This window comes from Ovis aries, chromosome 1 (genome assembly GCF_016772045.2).
Source record: "Ovis aries strain OAR_USU_Benz2616 breed Rambouillet chromosome 1, ARS-UI_Ramb_v3.0, whole genome shotgun sequence".
NCBI classification, from domain to species: domain Eukaryota; kingdom Metazoa; phylum Chordata; class Mammalia; order Artiodactyla; family Bovidae; genus Ovis; species Ovis aries.
In genome coordinates, this window is record NC_056054.1 from 240,230,623 (window position 1) to 240,255,112 (window position 24,490).

General features: G+C 38.9%; 1 protein-coding gene across 3 annotated transcripts in view; it reads right to left on the bottom strand.

Moving 5' to 3' along the window:
• Positions 1–24,490, bottom strand: part of AGTR1 (angiotensin II receptor type 1) — a 52,891-nt gene that overhangs the window by 11,032 nt on the left and 17,369 nt on the right. Inside the window, exons 3-4 of one of the 3 annotated variants that reach the window (XM_060411544.1) lie at positions 7,657–9,539; positions 1,963–6,324 (exon numbers count right to left, since the gene is read on the bottom strand). The gene's annotated coding sequence lies outside the window, so the exon portion shown is untranslated. 3 annotated transcript variants of the gene reach the window in all.

A 24,490-nucleotide genomic window follows, 5' to 3' on the forward strand; every position in this document is an offset into this window, starting at 1 on the left:
ATGAAAAATATTCTTCTTATGTTAAATACAGAAGGTCATGGAAGATTTTCTAGTGAGTATAGAAAGAGTAGTACTCCAGAGACTAGGAGAAAAGGAAAATAGCACCTAATTTGGAAGAAATCTTGTACATAAATGAACTCCTGTTCTTTAATACTCCCAAATTCCTCAAACTTATGGACTCACAGAATTTCCCCCAGGGAATCATAATCACATTTCAGAAGATCAGTATCTCAGCCATCAAGGAGGAGGCAACATCATTTTAATGCTATGGCTTTTGGAGACTGTTTACAAGCCTCTTTTTCGACAGATGAAAGAGGCAGTTCCTAGGTGGGCATCTCAGTCAACAACAGCTTCTTTATCCAACTTTGTGAACAAAACCCCAGACTTTATATGTGAAGCCATTCCACATTTGCATCTTTAAGACTTTAAATCAGGAGCAGAAACTCTTTACTTCATTTCAAATTCCACTTTAAGGGGTATGAGGAAAGTTATCGGGAAGGAAAGGATGCACTAATTAATTTATATCCCTAAGAAATGATGATAATATTATAGATTTTCCATGTATTATGAGTTTTATGCTAGAGATTGTTGGCCACATGACAATTCATTGCAGATTAAAGTTTTTAATATTATACAAATCACATAGCCATAAATTTTAATGAAGCTAGGAGGATTAAATATTCAGTATATTGTATATGTTCCCCCAAAGTGCCCAATTTCCTGATTGCAGCAGGAATATTCTTTGAATGATAGTCTACAAATTGGTCCTGCACAATGTGTAAGGAGGCCTGGATTCTAATTTTGGCTTTTCAAATCATTGGCTAGGTGACCTTGAATGAGTCACTTAGCTTCTCCAGACCTCTCTATTGTCATGCTTCAAAAAACCTGAAACACTGAAATTTCATAATCTTTTTTCTGAATAGGTATGCATCTTTTGAAGACAAAGGCAATAATGGCCTGACAAGTAGAAATTACCTGATAAATCATAAAATCAGCCAACTATTTATCTGTTGATATAGGGATTATTAGTGTCACAGTGATTTAATAACATTGTATAACTAGATCTAAGAACTCTTTTTTTTTTATTAAAAATGAAATGAAAAGAATTTTGCCTTTTATTGAAGATAAATAAGCTCTACTTAAGATCACTGAGTTAAGCTGACTGACTGGAAAAGACCCTGATGCTGGGAAAGATTGAGGACAGGAGGAGAAGGGGGTGACAGAGGATGAGATGGTTGCATGGCATCACTGACTCAATGGATATGAGTTTGAGCAAACTCCAGGAGATAGTGAAGGACAAGGAAGCCTGGCGTGTTTCAGTCTTGGGGTTGCAAAGAGTTGGACATGACAGAGTGACTAAATTGCATAAGTTCATTATGTTATAGTGATAGTGTGTTCTTCCCATTTTTTTAAAAAAATTAATTATCTACCCAAAGAAATGTTTCCTCAGCAGGGCATTTGGATATCTGGTTGTGACTCTAGGTTGATGAAGTCAAGATTATAAGTTTGGACATGATCTAGACAGAGGATGAGATGGTTGGAAAGCATCACTGATTCAATGGACATAGACTTGGGCAAACACTGGGAGATGGTGAGGGACAGGGAGGCCTGGCATACTCCAGTCCATGGGGTCTCAAATAGTCAGACACGACTTAGCAACTGAACAACAACAACAACATGATCTTGACTAGTTATTTTTACTCCATTTATGATCAAAGATTGTGAACCTCTCATGCACCCCTGTGTTATTCACTGGCAGTTCCAGTTGCCAGGGTAAAGACAGATTGGTTCGTGGTTGCAAGACAAAATTAAAAGCATACTTTGCTGTTAGGGAGTCAAGATAACATCAATATGAAAAAAGTGGTACAATGTGTTATTATTAAAATAACTTATTTGAAACGAACCTACTCTCAAATTCTTTGTGAGGAAAATACAACTTTTTAAAGTTTAGCAAATGCTTACAGTAGTTTGGGCCTTCCCTGGTGGCTCGGACAGTAAAGAACATGTCTGCAGTGCAGGAGACCTGAGTTTGATCGTTGGATTGGTAAGATCCCCTGGAGAAGAGAATGGCAACCCACTCCAGTATTCTTGCTTGGAGAATTCCATGGACAGAGGACTCTGGCAGTCTGCCATCCATGGGGCTGCAAAGAGTCGGACACGACTAAGTGACTAACACTTTCACTTTCTTACAGTGGTTCAGTTGCCTAGGTAAAACAGAGGTGGGGTCAGAGTATTATAAAGGAACCTCACAGTAATATACTAAGTAGTATAATACTTCAAAGTATTATATTAGTTAATGCTTTGAAGAGTTAAATGGACTTTTGTGCTAAGAGAATGAGCTGAAGAATTGATGGTTTTGAACTGTGGTGATGGAGAAGAGTTTTGAGAGTCCCTTGGATGTAAGGAGATCAAACCAGTCAATCCTAAGGGAAATCAGTCCTGAGTATTCATTGGAAAGACTGATGCTAAGCTGAAGCTCCAATACTTTGGACACCTAATGCGAAGAGCTGACTCATTAGAAAAGACGCTGATACTTGGAGAGATTGAAGGCAGGAAGAGAAAGGGATGACAGAAGATGAGATGGCTGGATGGCATCACCAGCTCTATGGACATAAGTTTGAGCAAACTCTGGGAGATGGTGAAGGACAGGGGAGTCTGACATGCTGCAATCCATGGGGTCACAAAGTGACCCCAAAGATGTGACTGAGTGACTAAATAACAACAAAGGGTAATGTTCATTAGATTTTGATTTTATCACAGGTTTTTTTCCTCAAATACAGTTCAGTTTGCTATGCTTAATTTACTTTTTTACATTAATATGTTGTAGAGATGGAAAGACAGCAGAGTGGTTTGGCAGAGAAAGCACTGGACTAGAGTATAGTTCAAGGGCTTGTTTTGTCCCTAAAATCAGTATTCTAAGCATGAGTCACTCAGTTGTGTCTGACTCTGCAACTCCATGGACTGTAGCCCACCAGGATCTTCTGTCCATAGGATTTTTTTTTTTTTAGGCAAGAATACTGGAGTGTGTAGCCATTCTCTTCTGTAGCAGATTTCCTTGACCTAGGCATTGGACTCATGGCTCCTGCACTGCAGACAGATTCTTTACTGTTTGAACCACTACATAAGTAATTTAGTTTCTTACTTTATTATCTCTTAAATATTATAAAATATTTTGTATAAGAATACCAACACCAGTTCTCACTTCTGTTTCATAGGTTGTTAAATTTAAAAAGTTAGGTCTTTGGAAGATATGAAGGTACTTTGAAAACACAGCCTTTCTATATAATGCAAGGATAAGTGAAATGAATTTAATGAAAGAAAACTGATAACTTCAAAAGATTAATGGATTTTTTTTCATTCAGAAGTTCAACAGAAATATTTTTCATTATTATAATCTAATGCTTTTGCTTCAATGATTATAGCATGGTACTTGATTAATGCTGAGAGAAAGGTAAAATGATATTGCATAGTATCTGTGTTTATGTTGTAGTGGCAAATATCTGGGTAAAGAGTGAGGCCCTCAGGCTCAGTCTGACCAACAGATGTATTTTCTTTGGCTCCCCACAAAGGGTTTATAACTTCTGGGATTTGAATGTTCTGTGGTTCACTAATCCCCATCATTCTCTAGTTTCTGATTCTTTCGGCTAGTGCTGTTCAAAAGAAAAATGTTAGCTACATATGCAATTAAAACTTTTCTAGTAGCCACATTAAAAATAATAATATTTAACCCAGTATATCCAAAATATTGTCATTTCAACATGTATTCAATCCAGAAATTATTGAGATCTTTTACTTTATTTTTCACCAAGTTTCCAAAATCCAGTATAGTTTTTTTTTTTTTTTTTCCCCAGCATATTCTAGTTCAAATGTGGCTAGCCACACTTCAAGTCTCAGAGACTGCTTGGGCCTGGCCACCAAACTGGACAGTACAGCACAGGTGCTTCTCTCACATAAGTCACTTACCTAAGCTTTCTAGCAATGGTTCTGAAAACGCAGTCTCTGGAACAGCAGCAGCACCATCACCTGGGAATTTCTTTGGAATGCAAATCTTAGGCCCCATCTAATATCTACTGAATCAGAAACTCTGTGGGTGGTATCCAATAAGCTATTTTAATGAGCCCTCCAGGCGATTCTGGCATACACTTTTAAAAACCCTTAGAAAACTGGAAATAGAACTGCCATATGACCCAACAATCCCACTGCTGGGCATACACACCGAGGAATCCAGAATTGAAAGAGACACGGGTACCCCAAAGTTCATTGCGGCACTGTTTACAATAGCTAGGGCATGGAAGCAACCTAGATGCCCACTGGCAGGTGAATGGATAAGAAAGATTTGGTACATATACACAATGGACTATGACTCAGCTACTAAAAAGAATGCATTTGAATCAGTTCTAATGAGGTGGATGAAACTGGAGCCTATGATACAGAGTGAAGTAAGTCGGAAAGAAAAACACCAATACAGTATAATAACACATATATATGGAACTTAGAAAGATGGTAATGATGACCCTATATGTGAGACAGCAAAAGAGACAACAAAAAAGGACTCTGTGGGAGAAGGCGAGGGTGGGATGATTTGCGAGAACAGCACTGAAACATGTATATTACCATATGGGAAATAGATTGCCAGTCCAGGTTCAATGCATGAGACAGGGTGCTCAGGGCTGGTGTACTGGGACAATCCTGAGGGATGGGATGGGGAGGGAGGTGGGGGTTCAGGATGTACACCCATGGTTGATTCATGTGAATGTATGGCAAAAACAACTACAATATTGTAAAGTAATTAGCTTCCAATTAAAATAAATTAATTAATTTACAAAAAAAAAAACCAAACAACAACACAAAAACCAAAACACTGCCATACTGGCATCTTCATTTGCAGCCTTTGCTGACAGGCTCTGTGCCTTTCATGATTCACTGCTGTTGTCTGGTCTCACTAAGTTGTGCTTGACTCTTTGCGACTCTATGAGCCTGTAATCCATAGCACTCCAGGCTCCTTTGTCCATGAAATTTCCCAGGCAAGAATACCGGATTGGGTTTCCATTTCCTTCTCCAGGGGATCTTCCTGACCCGGGGATTGAACCCGTGTCTCCTGCATCTCCTGCATCGGCAGGTGGATTCTTTACCACTGAACCACCTGGGAAGCCCTTCGTGATTCATAGGCAAAATCAAATCCAACACACAATGAAAGTACCATCAGCTAAATATTTTCGTTTGACCCTTTCAAGGTGTTAAAACCTGAAGAAATAGAACAACTTCTTAAATGCAGCTTGAGAATTACTCATTAAGCTGTGTATTTCTTTTAAACATTTAAGACTAGCGTAGCTTAAGTGCAGCCCAACAGGAGGTCATCTAGTCAAATAACTCTTGTACCTACTCCTAGGAATTTCTTTAACTGGATTGAGTGATACCCATTTCTGTACTCTCATTAGAATGAAGATCTACCTGGGGGAGGAGACACACTGACTCAGGTGAGAGTCAGAGTTAAGGTAGTAGAGGATCGTGGGGCTGGGAGTCAAAAGGTCAGAATCAAGGACACAATTTCCCTCTCATGAGCTATGGAGCTTTTACTTTTGTACTTAACCTGTGACTCATCTTATTCATCTGGAAAATGATGATAATGATAATAATAAATGATAATGATAATAAATGATAATATTATAATAAATGATAAATAACAATAATGTTAATGAAGCAAAAAATACCTGTCCATTCTGGCTCACCTTACTGTTGTGAGAAACTAATGAGGTCATGTATGTGGAGTTGCTATGAGATCCTGTAGCTTTAAGACTTTCATTAGCTTTATTAAAATCACACTGTGGTGTAAGTGACTAATTTTTCCTCTGCAAGCAAATATGGTAAGAAGGATTAGAAAACTATGTGTGACTCTGAAAATAGAAGAAGCTAAGGGATCAGAAAGAGGTGGAAAGACTCAGAGAGGGAGTCTAAAAAGGCACTGCTGACAAGCTTTTGAACAGTTGTCCCAGTTCTCATCATTCTCTTGAATACCTATATAATTATTTTAATTTTAATTAAATTTATTTATTTTTTATTGAAGGATAATTGCTTTACAGTATTGTCTTGGTTTCTGCCAAACATCAACATGAATCAGCCATAGGTGAATACTATATAATTTTAAAATATAAATTACAATGATACTACACCACTGATTTCAATAGAAAAGTTTAGACCATTCCATCTCCCATTATTTACCTCTCCATTCATTTCTATGTGGGGCTACTTGTGTTTTCTCATTAATCAGCCTGTGATAAGGGGCATGGATGCTGGGCCAATAAAAGGTAAACAACACTTTGCCAACTGAAAAATACAATGAGATACCGGTGACTGCTGCTTCCTGTGAAAACTTTATTAGCAATAAATGAGTTACCAGATGTCACACATCAGATTTGAAATTAAAATATATTCCCAGTATTTGTGTGCAGTCTGAGCAGGAGGAAAAAATGAACTCTTTCCAAGAGTTGCATAAGATAATGTACTTCTTTGCCTTGGATAGTTTGTTTCTCCTATAAACATAGAATAAATGCATCCCTTGGTTTGTAAAGGGGAATAATAGCATTTTTGCACACAAAAGCTATGCAGTGAGGTTGCACATAACTCATCCAGCAGCAACTCTTTAAGGATAAGGTGAATGTTCTCAAACATTCTATGGCACACCGAGACCACCATCTTGTTTTTAACTTGGCCATAGCAATTCCTATCTTTTCTTGCCTTCACCTTCAGCAAGCAATTTCTGCTTTTATTACCAACAATAAAGCTGTTCAGCTCAGCAACTGTCAACATCAACTCCATTCTTACTGAACTTTCTGTAACAACAATCCTGTTAGTGCTTCCCTTTTTTCATAAGATATAAAACCTCTCCTCTTGTTTTTCTAGCTAGCTAAGCTGACTCTGTTCTGTTTCTCGAAGCTACAAGCCTCCAATTGGAAAGCACTCGTGGTTAAGGAGGAAACCTCACAGTAGGATATGGGGCAGCATGGTTTCACTTGAGCCAGCAGAAATTTCGTATGATAAGCCAGTGTGGTAGAAATGTCTAACACACTCTAGTTTTTATAAATAAATATTTTTGGCAGAAGAAGGCCCATGTTCCTTCACAGTTTCAAAATCTCCACAGTTATTTGGTTCCAACTGAAGACCATGACTGTTTCAAACTGTTTATTCCCTTTCTTTCCTAATTTATTTTTGTTCTTATCTCTTGTAAGACTGGTGAAGCCTATAAATCAAATTAAGAGGGTGAATGTAAATTATCATTCTCAAGCCTCCTCTTGGAGAAATATTTACATAGAATTTCTTTACACATAGAAAATTCCCAAAGCACTTAAACATTTATTTCTGGATCATTTACTACTCATCAGATGCTAGAGATGCTGAATCCACTGCCCTTTGACCTTTGCATAAAGGAAACCAGCACATGTTTGAGATACTTATATATGTCAGTGGGGAAAATATCTGTTTAAACCTTTCAACTGTGTAACTTCAGCACAAAGTGACACACAAGTGTTCAGACAAACTTACTCAACGTATAACCATTTTCTACTCTTTGTTTCCTCTGGTATCTGATTCACATAGAGGAGTTACAATACTAGTGGCTTACCATTAACAATAGTAATGTTTATGATATTGAATGCTTACTGTATTTCAAGTATTGTGCTGCTGCTGCTAGGTCGCTTCAGTCGTGTCCGACTCTCTGCGACCCCGTAGACAGCAGCCCACTGGGCTCCCCCGTCCCTGGGATTCTCCAGGCAAGAATACTGGAGTGGGTTGCCGTTTCCTTCTCCAAGTATTGGGCTACTTTCTTTCATCTCTGTAAGAGTCCTCTTTTGAATGAAATTGTGTCTCTGCCTGTTTCACAACAAATTCATGGGACTTCCCAGGTGGCTCGGTGGTAAAGAATCTGCCTGCCAGTGCAGGAGACACAAGAGATGCAGGTTTTAGTCCCTGGGTTGGGAAGATCTCCTGGAGGAGGAAATGGCAATCCAGTCTAGTATTCTTGCCTGGAGAATCCCATGGACAGAGGAGCCTGGTGGCTACAGTCCATGGGGTTGCCAAGAGTGAGACACAACTGAGCAACTGAGCACATGCTCACACCAAATTCATAGGCTGAAGTCTGAATCTCCAATGTGACTATATTTGGAGACAGGGCATTTGAAGAGGTAATTAAGGTTAAATGAGGTCATGAGGTTGGAGCCCTAATCCAGTATGACTGGTGTCCTTGTAAGGGGGAGACACACCAGACAGGAATGCGCTTGCACAGAGGAGAAGTCATGTGAACACAGTGAGAAGATGACTGTCTTCAAGTGATAAAGAAAGGTGTCACCAGAAACCAGCCCTGCTGGTACTCTGACCTTGACCTTCCCAAACTGTGAGAAAATAAATTTCTGTTGTCATTTTGTTGTGGCAGAACTGGCAAACTAATACAAGGCTTATGAGGGAAGGCACCATTATTCCCGCTCTTGAGATGAAAAAAGTGAGGCTTAGAACGCAGATCCTTATATTTTTGGCATTTTAAAGTTTCAAGGCTCAGTTCTTTTTGTTTTGGTAAAGTCATCTCTTCACACTCTGGTTTGGCGCTTCTTAATCAGGGGTAATTTTGCCCTCTGGAGACATTTCTCAATGTCTGGAAACATTTTTGGTTCTCATAACAGGGTGAGCAAGAGAAGGGGGTATTAATAGCACCTAGAGAGTAGAGACCAAAGATATTGCTCAGCATCTTACAAGGCACAGGACAGACTCCCACAGTCTGGTCGAAGATGTCAATAGTGCTGTTATTGAGAAGCTTTTCTAGTTTGGATGTTTCTTTTCCCGTTTCAATTCCTGATAACCTGTAGCTCGCATCTTTCATGGGATGAGTTAATTATACAGTATATTTTATTGGTGGTTTTGTTTCATGTATTATATTTATATCTTCCCAGGAAAACTACTTTTGAGATTCCTCAAAAGATAAAATTCTGTCAGGTGGCCTTCAAATGTTCAAGGTTATGTTGAATACTTATTCAGTTCAGTTCAGTTCAGTTCAGTTCAGTCGCTCAGTCATGTCCAACTCTTGCGACCCCATGAACTGCAGCATGCCAGGCCTCCCTGTCCATCACCAACTCCCGGAGTTCACTCAAACTCACATCCGTCGAGTCAGTGATGCCATTCAGCCATCTCATCCTCTGTCGTCCCCTTCTCCTCCTGCCCCTAGTTCCTCCCAGCATCAGAGTCTTTTCCAATGAGTCAACTCTTCTCATGAGGTGGCCAAAGTACTGGAGTTTCAGCTTTAGCATCATTCCTTCCAAAGGAATCCCAGGGCTGATCTCCTTCAGAATGGACTGGTTGGATCTCCTTGCAGTCCAAGGGACTCTCAAGAGTCTTCTTCAACACCACAGTTCAAAAGCATCAATTCTTTGGTGCTCAGCTTTCTTCACAGTCCAACTCTTATTAGAGGGTCCAAAGTTGTGAGCTGACTAAATATCTGTTATGTCAGATCTTTCTAGAAATTATCCTCTTTGAGCATTTTCCAGAATTCTAGGATTCTGTACAAGAACAACGGAAGAGAGAATTTGAACTTAGATTCATCATAGGGTCTTCAAGGGATTTGATGGTTCCTATAGTAACCCCAGTTGCCTCTAGAGGGAAGCAATTCCGGAAGTCAAGCCCTGCCCTCTGGTGGCATCACTGCCATAGGCAACTGCTGTGTCAATCTGAATCATTAGTGTCCCAACTGATTTTACAATATTTGAATGTAATTTCATCTTTGATTGGATATTAGGCTTTTTTTTTCTCTGTGGATCAATGCACTGAATGTAGCCTGTCATTAAGGCTCTCAGAATTAAATCAAGTAAAGTAAGAGAGGATAAACATACTTAGTTACAAACAATAATCTCTTGAAGTCTGTGAACCAGAGTTTCAATTACTTAGTTTGAGTCTCTGTTCTGTATCTCCTCTGCCCAACTGCTTTTTATGATCCATAAGGGCAATGAGTAGTTGTTTTTGTAGCTGAAGAACATTTCTGGAAAAAAGAGTTTCTAAATGAAACTCTATTAACAATATTAATAGAATTCTATGACCAAAATTTTAATTGTTGCATTGGTTCCTGTGGACTTTCCCTACAAATTTCTTATAGACTAGTCCTGCAAGAAAAGCACCATTATGTTTGAAATACCAGCTAAATCTGAGGAAATTATACTTCTTCTTTTCCCCATTAAGAAGTCTGTTCTCTCACTAGGAAAACACCACTGTACTTCTTATCACAGAATGCAGCCTTTTCTGTATACTGATGCCAAATGGGTAACATTTTAGTGGGGTATTTGAAGTTGTGATACGTAACTCCATGGGAGACAAGCAAGGTCATTCAGAAGGTCTTTTCATTGAGAACATCAGAGCTTTCAAAAGACGCAGGCAGCCTTTCCTGGATAATTGGGGTAAAACCGAAATAAAGCAAAACACCATAAAGAACAAAGATAGGTGATCAGATGGAAACACTTAGAACTAGGAGGTAAAAGATACAGTAAATGCTGATGCTGAATCTTATAAATATATAAAACCAATAGCATTGAGTAAAAAGTGACATAATTCAAGAAGTTGAAGAGCAGAAATCAGCTGATTGCAGGGCTTAGCAGAGGGAAAAAAGGACTGAGAACTAACACTAGCCTGGAACTGAGAGATGGAGGACTTCGTGGCTTTTTCTTTGCTGTTCTAGAAATTGAGACCTTAGGCAAATCATTAAACCGTCACTGGACTTTGCTCTGATAAATGGGAATGAGATGACAAAACTCCTACCTTCCCTTGTAGGAACGTTGTGATATTCTATATTTAAAATAGTTTCCTCAAAAGATAGTTTGTTACAACCCATTCACATGAATAGACTATATATCATAAAAACAAGTTTAATATATGGCTGAAGTGGAAAGCTAATCTTATGTCAAGCAGTAAATATTCAGCACTGAGAATCTGAAAAGGGAACATTAATGTTAGCAGTGTCTGCTGGCTGGCAGGCATCATGCAAAACAAACTATAGGCTTTGCAGTCACAAAGGTCAGTTAAGATCCTGGCTCAGGCTCTGACTAATCTTGTAACTGGTTAATTTACTCATTCTCTTTGAGCCTTAGTCTCCTCACCTTTTAAAACAGGATAAAAATTTGCTGTTAATATGAAGGTTAAATGAAACTTGGAGGGGGAGAGATTGCTAAACATTCAGTAAATGTCATCTATTATTACTGTCATTTTATATGTTTTCAATATATATTCATATGTCCCCATCAAATACTAGGTAAATTACCCCATAAAATTATACTTTATATATATAATTATACATATGTATATGTATATCCAAGAAACAGATTGGAATAATGTTAGAGTTCTGTCAGTACAGTACAGTATGGTGATACCACTTGCTATTCGGTAAAGCAATGGAAAAGATCCAGGAAGGATCCATTTCTAAAATAAGTGAAAGAATAAACATCTATAGTTCAGATAATTTTAAGTTTACTTTAAGCTGGGAGGGGAAAAATATCACACTATAGACCTTTGGTTGATGAATCATACCTAATTAAATGGCAAAAATTTCCAAGTGCAGGATTCAGACAAAAAACTTTCTTTGCCAATAGCTCCCCTAGTATTCATATAAGTCTCTTCCTTGAATTATTTGATTTAACATGTGGTAATTGTTTTTTTTTTTAAATATGACTTCACAAGATTCACTGTCTAATAATTATAAAACGTTATATTGTTTCTGGTAATAACATTTCTGATATTACTCTATTACTGTATAAAATAATGGAAAAACAAATTAGGCTGAATATTTTTGTACTCAGAATAGAGCAGGCAGATTTGTGAAGTTCATTAGAACTTTGTGAACATAACATAATATGATAATAATTTTGGATATGAAGAGGTTCTAATCCAGAGAAAATATGTTTAGAAATCAATCTATTTCAGTATGCATTGTAATATGCATGCCAACCATCAGCTTAAAGCCATTTTCTAGATAAATTACATGGTTCATGTTATACCAGCAAATTAAGATGTTCTCTACATAAAAAGTCATTCTGTAACTATGGACTTTTGATTTAGCTTTGGAGTGTAGCTTTATCTTAGTGTGGATCAGGAAGTCACAGAAATTTGTGCTATAGGAGTAAATTTAGGGGTCAAATTTATTGCTTTTCTTCTTGAGAGAAATATAGGAATATATATCTATGCCCTTAGAAACACCAGGGAAAGCAGAGACACAATAGTGGAGTAGGAGGACTTGAGCTTATCTCCTCTTATGAAAACATCAAAATCACAACGAATTGCTAAAGAACCATCCATAAAAATAATGCCAAGCAAGATATTCTACATCCAAAGACAAAGAAGAAGCCACAGTGAAAGAGTAGGAGGGGAGCATTTGTGATGCAATCAAATCCCATACCTGCCAGGTGGGCCACCCATAAACTGTATGTTTGCCCTTTATCCCTGTAAACATACACAATTACTATATTCTAAATGGGGTCTTCATTGTCAGACTTCCCAAGAAGGTCTATTTTAACCTATAATGTAGTTGAATCTATAATCTATAATGCTCTACCGTCTTGTGCTTTCATTGAAACAACTTGAATTAGAGATTTATAACATTTTATTGCTGGAATGGGCCCTGGAAATTACATGCTCTGAGGTTCACATGTTTAAATACTTACAGGCACTGGGAGTAACAGAGATGGGTGAAGCAGGCATGGTGGTGGACCTTTCCCCTTTCTCAGAGGATGTGGGGATGGGGAATCTTGATTGTGTCAGTTGTGACTGGGGGAGATACAGGCTGAGTTTTTTTTAAGGCAAGCTGGAAATTTCAAACTTTAGATGGAATGTCTTATTTTGAAATGTTTTCAACTAAAGTAAATGGAAAAAAAAGTAACACTGCATGGAACTAAACAGAACTCTTTAGCAGATCAAATTTAGTTCTAGGAGTGCCAGTTTACAATTTAGGATCCAAATTTACAAATAAGAAAACAGATTTGAAGCCCCAGCGACATGCTGCAGACCCCCATTCCAGTGTTTTTATAATAAGGGATTTCCACATGCAACAACAACCCACGACAGGATTTTCAGGTAGCAGGAAGACACCTGCTACCCATCAGAGATATGATGGGATGAGGTTATTACCCACCCCTGCTTTCATGAGAGGGCTGCCCTGGTGGCTCAATGGTAAAGAATCTGCCTGCCAATGCAGAAGACTCAGTTTTGATCCCTGGGTCGGGAAGATGCCCTAGGGAAGGGAATGGCAACCCACTCCAGATTTCTTGCCTGGAGAATCCTATGGACAAAGAAGCACTAAACAGCAACAACTCTCATGAGACTGCTCTGGTGCAGAGTCTGAGAACTTGTGCAGAATGGCAGCCAGGACTGTGTCTCCTTGATTATTTGATCTTGATAGCAATTTATCTTTCCTTTTTCCTTTTTATATTTTGGAGAATATACGGTTATGTTTTCTAGAGCTGTGTTGCATTTCACTAAAGTGATGTCTCCATGTAGGTGAATATAGCACACAGTCTGTGAAATTTGGTTACTGCATGTTATTTTAACTTTTATTCAAAAATATCATCTAGTGCCCAAAAGATGGTCAGTAGTGAAAGCACCCGATGTCATTTCATAGAGCCATAAGGACCAAATGGTCCTGGTTATATAATTGGTGATGAGGTTAAATTTTAAAATATTTTTAGTAAGTACTGAAAGATATTTATTTTTGAAAACTTCCTTGTCAAATGTTTTTGAAGTGAAATGTGATATTCCAAGCATGAAATTATCTACACATTTGTGTTTCAAGGCTGCGTTTGTGTTTCTGACACTATTTTCTAAATTCATTTACTGTGGTTTAGGAACACACACACACACAAGTACCTAGAGAGACTATATGTGCTATTGATAAGGTGAGTACATTGAGGGAGTTACACATAATTAATACTGGAGGAATATGGAGTATGTCTGATGAATAGTAACATTTGGCTAGCATATACATTTCTTGGGATCATGAAACTGAAAATGTTAGTCACTCAGTCATCTTCAACTGTTTGCAGCACCATGGACTGTAGCCCGCCAGGCTCCTCTGTCCATGGGATTCTCCAGGCAAGAATCCTGGAAGGGGTTTCCATTCCCTTCTCCAGGAGATCTTCCCAATCCAGGGTCTCATGCATCACAGGCAGATTCTGAGCCACCAGAGAAGTCTTAGCCCTAGTAAAACTTTTTAGACAAGTAAATTTGTGTTTTAGCTTGGTTGGAGAAATAGTTGAATTCTCATGAGCATATTCTGAATTCTGTAAAAAGGCAACATGCACATTTTGGTTAACTGTTTCATGATCTGGAAGAACACAGTTCATGATTTTATACACAGTGCCTTGGATGGGAAGAGTGGAGAGCTACAAAAGTACTAACTTCCATTTTAATTTCATTTTGGGTGAAGAGAACAAATTTCATGCTTTTTCAAGCTGTAGAGTTTTCTAGTGAGATAGAAAATCAAGATAAGAAATAGTGGACCAATAATGTAAACTCTTAGAATTCAGAAAATGCCATGTTGAGGACTTCTAGCTGCTACTTTGTTGAGATATCTGTGCTACAGTGGAGTGTCAGTCCATCTGACAATGGTGCCATTTGCTTCAGGAGCCAGAGACAGGCTGCAGGGAATCAGAGATGGGAAAGGGCCAACTGGAGCCCTTCAGGAAGTCTGTTGTCTTCAGATGGTAAACTCCTCTTAAAGGGAGTATTCACCTGGGAATTTCAGTATTAAGCAAGTATGAAGTATTAGGCTGCTCGGATCAAACTCATGATACAGGCAAGAATATGGTGCAGGCAGTGGAAGGAACGTGGTCAAACAAAGTTTGAGTTTTCAGCTCCAGAAATTCTATTTCAGACTTTTTAATATTGTGTATGTTGCTTCAATATGTTCAAACATTCCTCCGGCTTCTTGAACATATGGAATGTAGTTATATAGTCATCCAATGTCCTTGTAAATGAATTTTATCATCTGTGTCATTACTAGGTCTGTTTCTATTAATTGACTTTTTTTTATTTTTATGGATTTTTGTTTTCATGCTTCTTTGCATGCCTGATAACTTTTGAATGGATACTAAACACCGTGAACTTTGTTTTTACTTTGTTGGATATTGGATGTTCTTGTATTCCTACATAAATTCTCCAACTACGTTCTGGGAAGCAGTTAAATTGTAGTTTGATTCCTTCAGATCTGGCTTTTAAGCTTGTTTGTTAGATGGGACCAGAGCAACATTTCTGTATGTTAGTTGCTTTTCAGTCATGTCCTACTCTTTGCCACCCCACGGACTGTAGTCCGCCAGGCTTGTCAGTACATGGGATTCTCCAGGCAAGAATACTGTAGTGGATTTCCATGCCCTCCTCCAGGGGATCTTCCCAATCCAGGAATTGAATGTGAGTCTCCTGCATTGCAGGCAGACTCTTTACCATCTGAACCACAAGGGAAGCCTAGAGCAGCATTTAGTCTAATTTTTTCCTATTCCTGAAACAAAACCCTTCTGAGTATGCCACCTGATGCCCCATGAGTTTTGAGTTCTGCCCCTCTGGCTAGTGGGAATTTCTGGTTCTGTATCATCTCTGGGGTTGTTGCCTCTAATCCTTTCGGGAGATTACTCATTCACATGCACCGCAGCACAGAGGGGACCTTTCAGATCTCCATGCTCTTTCTTTGTAAGGCTCTCCAGTGTCTGGTACTCTGCTCTGTGAGCTCTAGCTCCTTGCCTCTCTGGACACCAGCTCCATCCCCTTAACTCTGGGGGACTTGGGAGCTCCTTCTGGAGTATCCTTTTCTGAGTTATGGCCTGGCACTTTCTCCAGGCAGTGATCTGGGGCTTACTCCATTTGTCTCCTCACCCTCAGAGAATACTGCCCTTTGACGGCTGATGTCCACTGTCTTGAAAATCATTGTTTCATATATATAAAGTATATATCTATGAAGGTGAAGGTGAAGTCGCTCCAACTCTTTGCGACCCCGTGGACTGTAACCTACTAGGCTTCTCCGTCCATGGGATTCTCTAGGCAAGAATACTGGAGTGGATTGCCATTTCCTTCTCCAGGGGATCTTCCCGACCCAGGGATTGAACCCAGGTCTCCCACATTGGAGGCAGATGCTTTAACCTCTGAGCCACCAGGGAAGCCCATATATCTATATGACTATATAATATTTCAGTAGCTGTTTTAGGTGATAAAGTAAACCCCTCTCACTCCATCTTGGCTTGAGTTTGACCTACTTTTTGTGTGTTTTATTTTGGAAGAACTATGTAGCCTCCTCTTCTTTGTCTATTTATGAAATAAGGGTAAAAATATAATGACTAATCATATAGCAGAACATATAGGGGAGAACATGTTATAGTCTATAAGATTAGGCAAAGGGGCAGCCGTACATTGAGGGTGGACTCTAGAAAAGGACCCATGCGGGGTGACCCTCACAGGATCTCCTGAGCACTCCTCTCTTGCTGGAACAGGGATATGTGCCTTTTTGGTTGCCCACATATCAACTAAAAACCCCATCCTTCAACTTGTGGACTTGTTGATGAAGGGTCTCCAGGCCAAAGGCAACTTGACTCCTCTCAGAACCAATGGGGCAAAAGCAAATTTAGCTGAAACACTTTGCCAAATCTATCCTGCCACATAACTGTAGTACCTCAATAGAGTATATGTGATTTATAGTTTAAAAAAGTAGTTTTCTTATTTACACCTTCATTTGAAATAGATCACCATATTCACCAAACTCCTGTGAAGCAGAACGCATAATACTATTAGTTGCAAATATCTGCCCCAAATTATAAGCATATAGAATTCATTCAGCTTACAGTTAATGGATAAACATTTGAAAATACACATTTTTTTAAAAGAAAGGTATCTTTCTTCTGAAATATTACAATTCCAACTTATTAAAGTAGTAACATAAGTGATTACTCAAAATTCTCCAAGCCAGGCTTCAACAGTACATGAACTGTAAACTTCCAGATGTTCAAGCTGGATTTAGAAAAGGCAGAGGAACCAGAGATCAAATTGCCAACATCTGTTGGGTCACTGAAAAAGCAAGAGAGTTCCAGAAAAACATCTACTTCTGCTTTATTGACTACACCAAAGCCTTCGACTCTGAATCACAACAAACTGGAAAATTCTTCAAGAAAGGGGAATACCAAACCACCTTATCTGCCTCCTGAGAAATCTGTATGCGGGTCAACAAGCAACAGTTAGAACTGGACATGGAATAGTAGACTGGTTCCAAATTAGGAAAGGAGTAGGTCAAGGCTATATATTGTCACCCAGCTTATATAACTTATATTCAGAGTACATCATGCAAAATCCCAGGCTGATGAAGTACAAGCTGGAATCAAGATTGTTGGGAGAAATATCAATAACCCCACATACGCAGATGACACCACCCTTACAGCAGAAAGTAAAGAACTAAAGAGCCTCTTGTTGAAAGTGAAAGAGGACAGTGAAAAAGTTGGCTTAAAACTCAACATTCAGAAAACTAAGATCATGGCATCCGGTCCCATCACTCTATGACAAATAGATGGGGAAACAATAGAAACAGTGGCAGACTTTATTTTTTTGGGCTCCAAAATCACTGCTGATGGTGACTGAAGCTATGAAATTAAAAGACGCTTGCTTCTTGGAGGAAAATCTATGGCCAACCTAGACAGCATATTAAAAAGCAGAGATATTGCTTTGCCAACAAAGGTCCATCTAGTCAAAGGTATGATTTTTCCAGTAGTCATGTGTGGATGTGAGAGTTGGACTATAAAGAAGGCTGAGCACCGAATTGATTCTTTTGAACTGTGGTGCTGGAGAAGACTCTTGAGAGTCCCTTGGACTGCAAGGAGATCCAACCAGTCAATCCTAAAGGAAATCAGTCCTGAATATTCACTGGAAGGACTGATGCTGAAGCTGAAACTCCAATACTTTGGCCACCTGATGTGAATAACTGACTCATTTGAAAAGACCCTGATGCTGGGAAAGATTGAAGGCAGGAGGAAAAGGGGTTGACAGAGGATGAGATGGTTGGATGGCATCACTGACTCAATGGACAGGAGTTTGAGCAAGCTCTGGGAGATGGTGATGGACAGGGAAGCCTGGCATGCTGCAGTCCATGGGGTCGCAAAGAGTCGGACACGATTGAGCAACTGAACTGAACTGAATGTGAGTGGAAATATAATAAAATCATATGGCTTTTTTTAACTGCATGTTTATTTAGGCCGAACCAGTATGAAGCAGCTAGATTAATTACTTTTGTACTGTTAAGTACTGTACATAGTTAATTATTTAATCTAAGTCTTGTCTGAGCCAAACCTGTAAATTACTGTTCATGCAGGGCAATGATAATTTATGTACTCCCTCTGTACTACAGCCTGTTAATATATTATTTTTGATTTGAAATTAGATGTTAAAAGTTTGCAAGAGGCCTTTCAAGACTACTCCATGACATAAGTTCTAAAATTATGGATTTCAAAATTAAGGTTGACAACATGGTATGATAGGAACTTATTTAGACGATGGATTTTATCTGGAAAATATTTTTCCCACATTTTACTCTGATCCGTTGACTCTTATGGTTTCAGCTTGTGCTTTTTATTCTGCCTGATTTTATGATGTGGATGTTGCTTTGGATGCTTAGTAGTTTTTCGGCATGTACAAAACTTGATCTCACGCACCCTCCAAGTGTGGCTAATCAGATTTTTAATGGTAGTTACAAATGCCTAATGAATTTAAGTGCTAGCAAGGTGCTCACCATCACCATGAACTCACCAAACTAAACAGATGACATTGAATCCATTCTTGATTTGGGAGAATGACATTCTAACATGTATTCTATCATGTGAAATGAATCGCCAGTCTATGTCTGATGCAGGATGCAGCATGCTTGGGGCTGGTGCATGGGGATGACCCAGAAAGATGTTATGGGGAGGGGAGGTGGGAGGGGGGTTCATGTTTGGGAAAGCATGTAAGAATTAAAGATTTTTAAAAAAAATGTAAGATCAACTTTACATTACTTGAGTAACAAGTAATATTTGTACATAGTCGAATGAAAGAGAACTTTAAAAGTCTTATAAAGTAAAAAATTAAATTTTGAGATGCTAATAAAGTAAAAAGAAGAAAAAGATGAAAAAAATCAGTAAAACACAAAGTTTAATTAAAACAAATAAGAGATAGAGTATGCTTGCTGCTCCCCATGTGGTCCTGCAATGCCAGCATTAGCATCACCTGGGAGCTTTCTAGTAAAGCAGTCTCAGGCCCCACTCCACCTACTGAGTCAGAACTTGAATTTTGCAAGATTCTCCAGGTGATTTGTATACTCATTCATGTTGGAGATGGACTGGTCTAGAGAGACATTTAGTAATCACCAAAGCCTGTGCAGGGACCCAATAGTTAGCCCCTCATATAGACAAAACCACCCCAATCACTGAGCCCCAGCCTAGTGGAGAGAACTGGGGAAAGGACAGACCAGCAGTGGCTGAGTGAGTCTCTTGCATTTTCAGAGGGAGTCCTTGGAGTTTAGAGGAAGAAGAATCTCACGGAGGCAAAACTGTGTGCCAAGGTAAATAAAATATATTTTACATAAAGCTACTATCTGCTAGCTCCATACCTATAACAAGTGAATTGGATATTAAACTTTCAGAAGAAAAACAATATAGATTCGGACTTCTTGGTGGGACTTTGATGGGAGGATCCTTACTTGTTTGGGGAGAACTAAGAGCATCTAAAAGGATGGGAAGTGCTCCATCTTTCCTTGTTACACATTATTACCTTTTTTTCAATATGTATGAAATATGTGAATTTTGCAACGTGAGTAGTTTTAACTAGCAACTGTCTTTCCTCTTAACATGCAAGCACTTGATGTACCATTTCCTTTCCTGGCAGAGGTTTTCAAGCTGTTCAACCACTAGAGGTCTGTATTACCTATTAAAAAAAAATCATACTCAACTGGTTGTCCTTCAGTTCTCAATTCCAACACCTATTTCTGCGTTTTAAGATTTAAAATCTTCTAAAAACACAACACCAGGGAATAAAAATCACAACACTTTAGGAAATGAAGGAGAAAAGCTAGTAGGAACCCTTCCATTCAGAAGGGTGCCAGGTCTTTCCCCGTCTGACCAGGAGACAACTGAGTACACCCGCATACTCAGAAACACAGAATCCACAGCCAGTTACAAATCCGGGGAACATGTTTATTTTCTGGAAAACAGGTTTTCCCCCAATATATTTTAAGATCTCTGTCTTCATTTTAAATATAAAGCATTTGTTTTCTTCTCCAAAGCAATTCAGTTCTCAGCATAGTTCAAGCTGCACCCCACCCCCTGATAGTTCTTAGAACACCAATTTTACTACTTTTATGAGGGTTTTTAAATAAGAATTTCTTTTCTTGGTGACCCAATGTTAGACTAAAATTAATGCTCTTTCACGCTTAATTTATAAGACTTTGCTGCAGTTTTATAAACAAATGCATGAGTCTTGGGCTAGCCTGGTTGGAGCTATATTAATGATATAGCGAGCGGTCTTGACTGCAAGTTGAGTCTCCCAAGTTTTCGCTGGGTTCCATGTTTGCCAGGGATTTTTCACTAGCATAGCCCATTTTGGGCCTGCCTTCTGCCAGCAGCAGCACTGACTAAGCCTTCCAGAAATCAGAAATGAGCTGTCCTGTTTACAGGACACCCAGTTAATAGTGATGAAACCTTTCCATAGCATTATAGGGTGGGCCTCCTAAAACACTACACGCTCATATATTCACACACTTAAATGGAATGGTATAAAACACTACAGAGGTAAGGAACTGTAATTTACTGAGTATGTATTGCACCAAGGGTTTGGGATTTAGAGGCTGGATTTTCATAGATTCTAATTACTCCTGCATTTCGAGTAAGTGGGTACATTTGTTGCCAGGCAAGGTGTAATGCTATAAGCCTTGCCTTCTTAAAAGGCATTATGGCATAATGTTCCTGGCCTGGAAAGCCTCCAGAAGCATAAGCGGGTCTTGTGTGGCTTCTCTCTCAGTCTGTCACTTTATTAAAACACAACAATTTGCAAGTGTTATTTAGCAGATCAGCTGGGTTCATTTCAAAGGCTAATATTTAACAGAGGGGAAAATAACTTATCCTAATCCAGTTGAAAAGTGTTTTCTATGTATTCTCAGGCAATCTGCCTAGTGTTTTCTATAGATCTCAAAGCTAGGATTCAAGGACAGTTTTGTAATGTCTTATACTGCGTATCTCGGAGAAGGCAATGGCACCCCACTCCAGTACTCTTGCCTGGAAAATCCCATGGACAGAGGAGCCTGGTAGGCTACAGTCCATGGGGTCGCTAAGAGTTGGACATGACTGAGCGACTTCACTTTCACTTTTCACTTTCATGCATTGGAGAAGGAAATGGCAACCCACTTCAGTGTTCTTGCCTGGAGCATCCCAGGGACAGGGGAGCCAGGTAGGCTGCTGTCTATGGGGTCGCACAGAGTCGGACACGACTGAAGCGACCTAGCAGCAGCAGCAGCAGCAGTAGCAGCAGCATACTGTGTAACTATGTAATCCAAATGATCAGTTCTACAGCAGAAGGAAACTAATTCACAGTGCAATAAGTTATACTACAGACCACATAATTTAAAGTGGTTAAGTTTTTCATTTCCTGTTGAATTTCTGCGTACGGCTGGTGGCATATGAATTAACAATTTTCTCACTGAAATGTGACAGGAAAATATCTGCTTTACCCAATCCTGAACATTACTTTCAGACCTCCTGACTCTTCTATTATTATTCAAAATTATGCTAGCTTATGCTTGCATCTAATAATGTATAAATATATTAATTACATATTAGCACAGTGTTTACTTGTACTAATGCTAATTTGCTTCAGTCATGCCTGACTGTTTGTGACCCTATGGACTATAACCCACCAGGCTCCTCTGTCCATGGGATTCTCCAGGCAAGAATACTGGAGTGGGTTGCCATGCCCTCCTCCTCCAGGGGATCTTCCCCACCCAGGGATCCAACCTGCATCTCCTGTGTCTTCTGCATTGGCAGGCGGGTTTTTTTGGTTGTTGTTGTTGTTTGTTTGTTTTGTTTGTTTTTTTTTTTTTTACCACTGAGCCCCCTGGAAGCCCTCACTTGTGTGTGTGTGTGTATATATACACACTTGTATACATTCACTTGTATTCACACTTGTATACACACATTTATATATATATAAATCCTAATAGTGTAGCAGTTAATTAAAAACAGAGAAAGGAAGATCTCAGGCTTCGGAGAATTTGATGAGTTACATCTGGGGGAGAAATGAAAACTAGGATGTTGGAGTTAGTCCCAGATACCAGTTCTGGTCTTGGTATTGGTTAGTGATATGATGGACCCCTTAGACTCACTGTGAAAAATTGAAGTCAATGAGAAAACCTAACTTGTAGCTTTGTTTTTGTGAATTAAGTAAGAAAATGGAGATGAAGTGACTGACCCAGTGCCTGACCAAGTAAGCATCCAGTTTTAAAGATGTTAACTAATGCATTCTTTTTGTGTCTGCATTAAAAAACCCAGTAATATAATATAACAGCAATAATCCTAGTTATTTTCAAGTGTTGTGAGAAGGCAATAAGACCCAGTATATGAAACAGTATCAGGCTCTTCCCAAAGTGATCTCCCAAAAGGTTTCACCCATGAAACTAGACTGTAGGTTGGGAGAGTTTTAAAGATGATTCATTCTTGAATTTTTAATTTTTTTTGAGTGAGAATATTGTTACCATTTTGATTACTTTATAAATCTCACTTATTTTTTTCTGCTCAGAATGATGACTTAAGTTTGCAACTCTACTAGACTAAGAAGATATAATGTTACCCCGAAATAAGATCTAACTACAGACAAACTATTTGCAGGGCAGTTAAAAAGATGAAGTTAAGGATAGGTTCTACCTCAGGGAATTGAAAGAAAAAAATGTGATGCTTCAAATACTATTTTCAACCCTTATATTGCCTTACCCCCCATGATTGAGATAAGTTTGTTTTGCCTAAAATACTGTATAGTGTCTCCTTTCAGGAGAAAAATCTGTGGGAGAGGAATTTGAAGGAAGCTGTGACCAACTAGCTTTTTATTAGGGACAGAATGCTGATTAAATTTCAGGCATTATTTTAACTCAACTTGTCTTCCCAATACTATTTGGGTTTAGTGTGAACACTGAGGTATTTTGCAACAACCGCTGGCGAGAGCAAAGACCAACTACTGACATAGAACTAAAAGGTTTTACTCAGAGGAGGACTAGACTTTGGCAGTTTGGCCTTTATGCATCAATTTCCAAGGACACACTTGAGTTTCAAAAGAGAGATGCGCTTCCTGAAATCACAGGCCCTCGCCTGGACAAGTCAGTGTCAATTCAAACCAACTTTCATGTTTTTGTGTGAGAAAAGGAAAGCTCCTCATTTAAAGTTGCATGTTGTATGTTCCCAGAATGTCCTAGTTCTTTTGCAAGGGCTGATTTTATGAGATGTCAATGATATGAGGGGTCCTGGGAAATAAATTCCTATATCATTGTAAATAATTGTTTATACCATCAGCAGCCCTGGGACCTGGAATTATGTCAGAAGTTCTTCTGGGGTTATATTTCATTTAGAGAGCCAGTCACACTTAAGGACTGAGTCCCTTATCTTTTGTCAACTCAGCACAACCTTGTTTCCAGAAGCCTCCTTCTATTACCACCACTTTGGAAATAAAATCTGCCTTTCCACTTCAAACTGCATGCCCTATAACTCCTCATGCACAGGAGAAATGTACAAAAATATTTTACTATAGCATTGTGAACTATAGCTATTGGGTATTGTTTTTCTAGAATAAAGGAAATCATATTGTTCCCCCTCATTCTGTCCATAATCGCTTCTCATTTCTCACTTGAAGGAAGTCTCTAAAGGAGGCCTGTAAGGCACAGGCCTATTTGGGGGAAGCATGACATCACAGATGATTTGGTCCTTGGCCCTATCGGCTGGAAATAGTAACTAAGTCCTTTGTCTAAGCTGGTAAGAGAGGAGCTGCAGAAAATCAAATTAGCAGGAGAGAAACTATTCGTCTTCATTTTCTTGTTTCCAGCCTGCAAATACAGATTGTTAAATATGCCTGTTCTCTAATCCTCATTAGGAAATCTTGAAGAATAGCAGGACAGGAAAAAAGGCATGAGGGTTATGAGAAAACACCACCACTAAAAAAGAATACAAAGTCAGAATCGTTCCTTCTCATTCAGACTGTCTTACGTGTTTAGAGATGGTAGAATTTGAGGTTTTCCATTAAATTATTTTATTTCAGTTATATGTGGATGGGTGCCACGTATACAATCCCAAACATATCATTTTATTTCGAATTTTCTTTTTCCTGGACTTGAAGAGAAAATAATTTAAATGGAATACCCAATGTATGAAATCATTTTGCATTCCGTGGTAGCCCCAGGAACTGTTAAATTCACCGGTATATGTCAGAAGGCAAAACCTTCACTAAC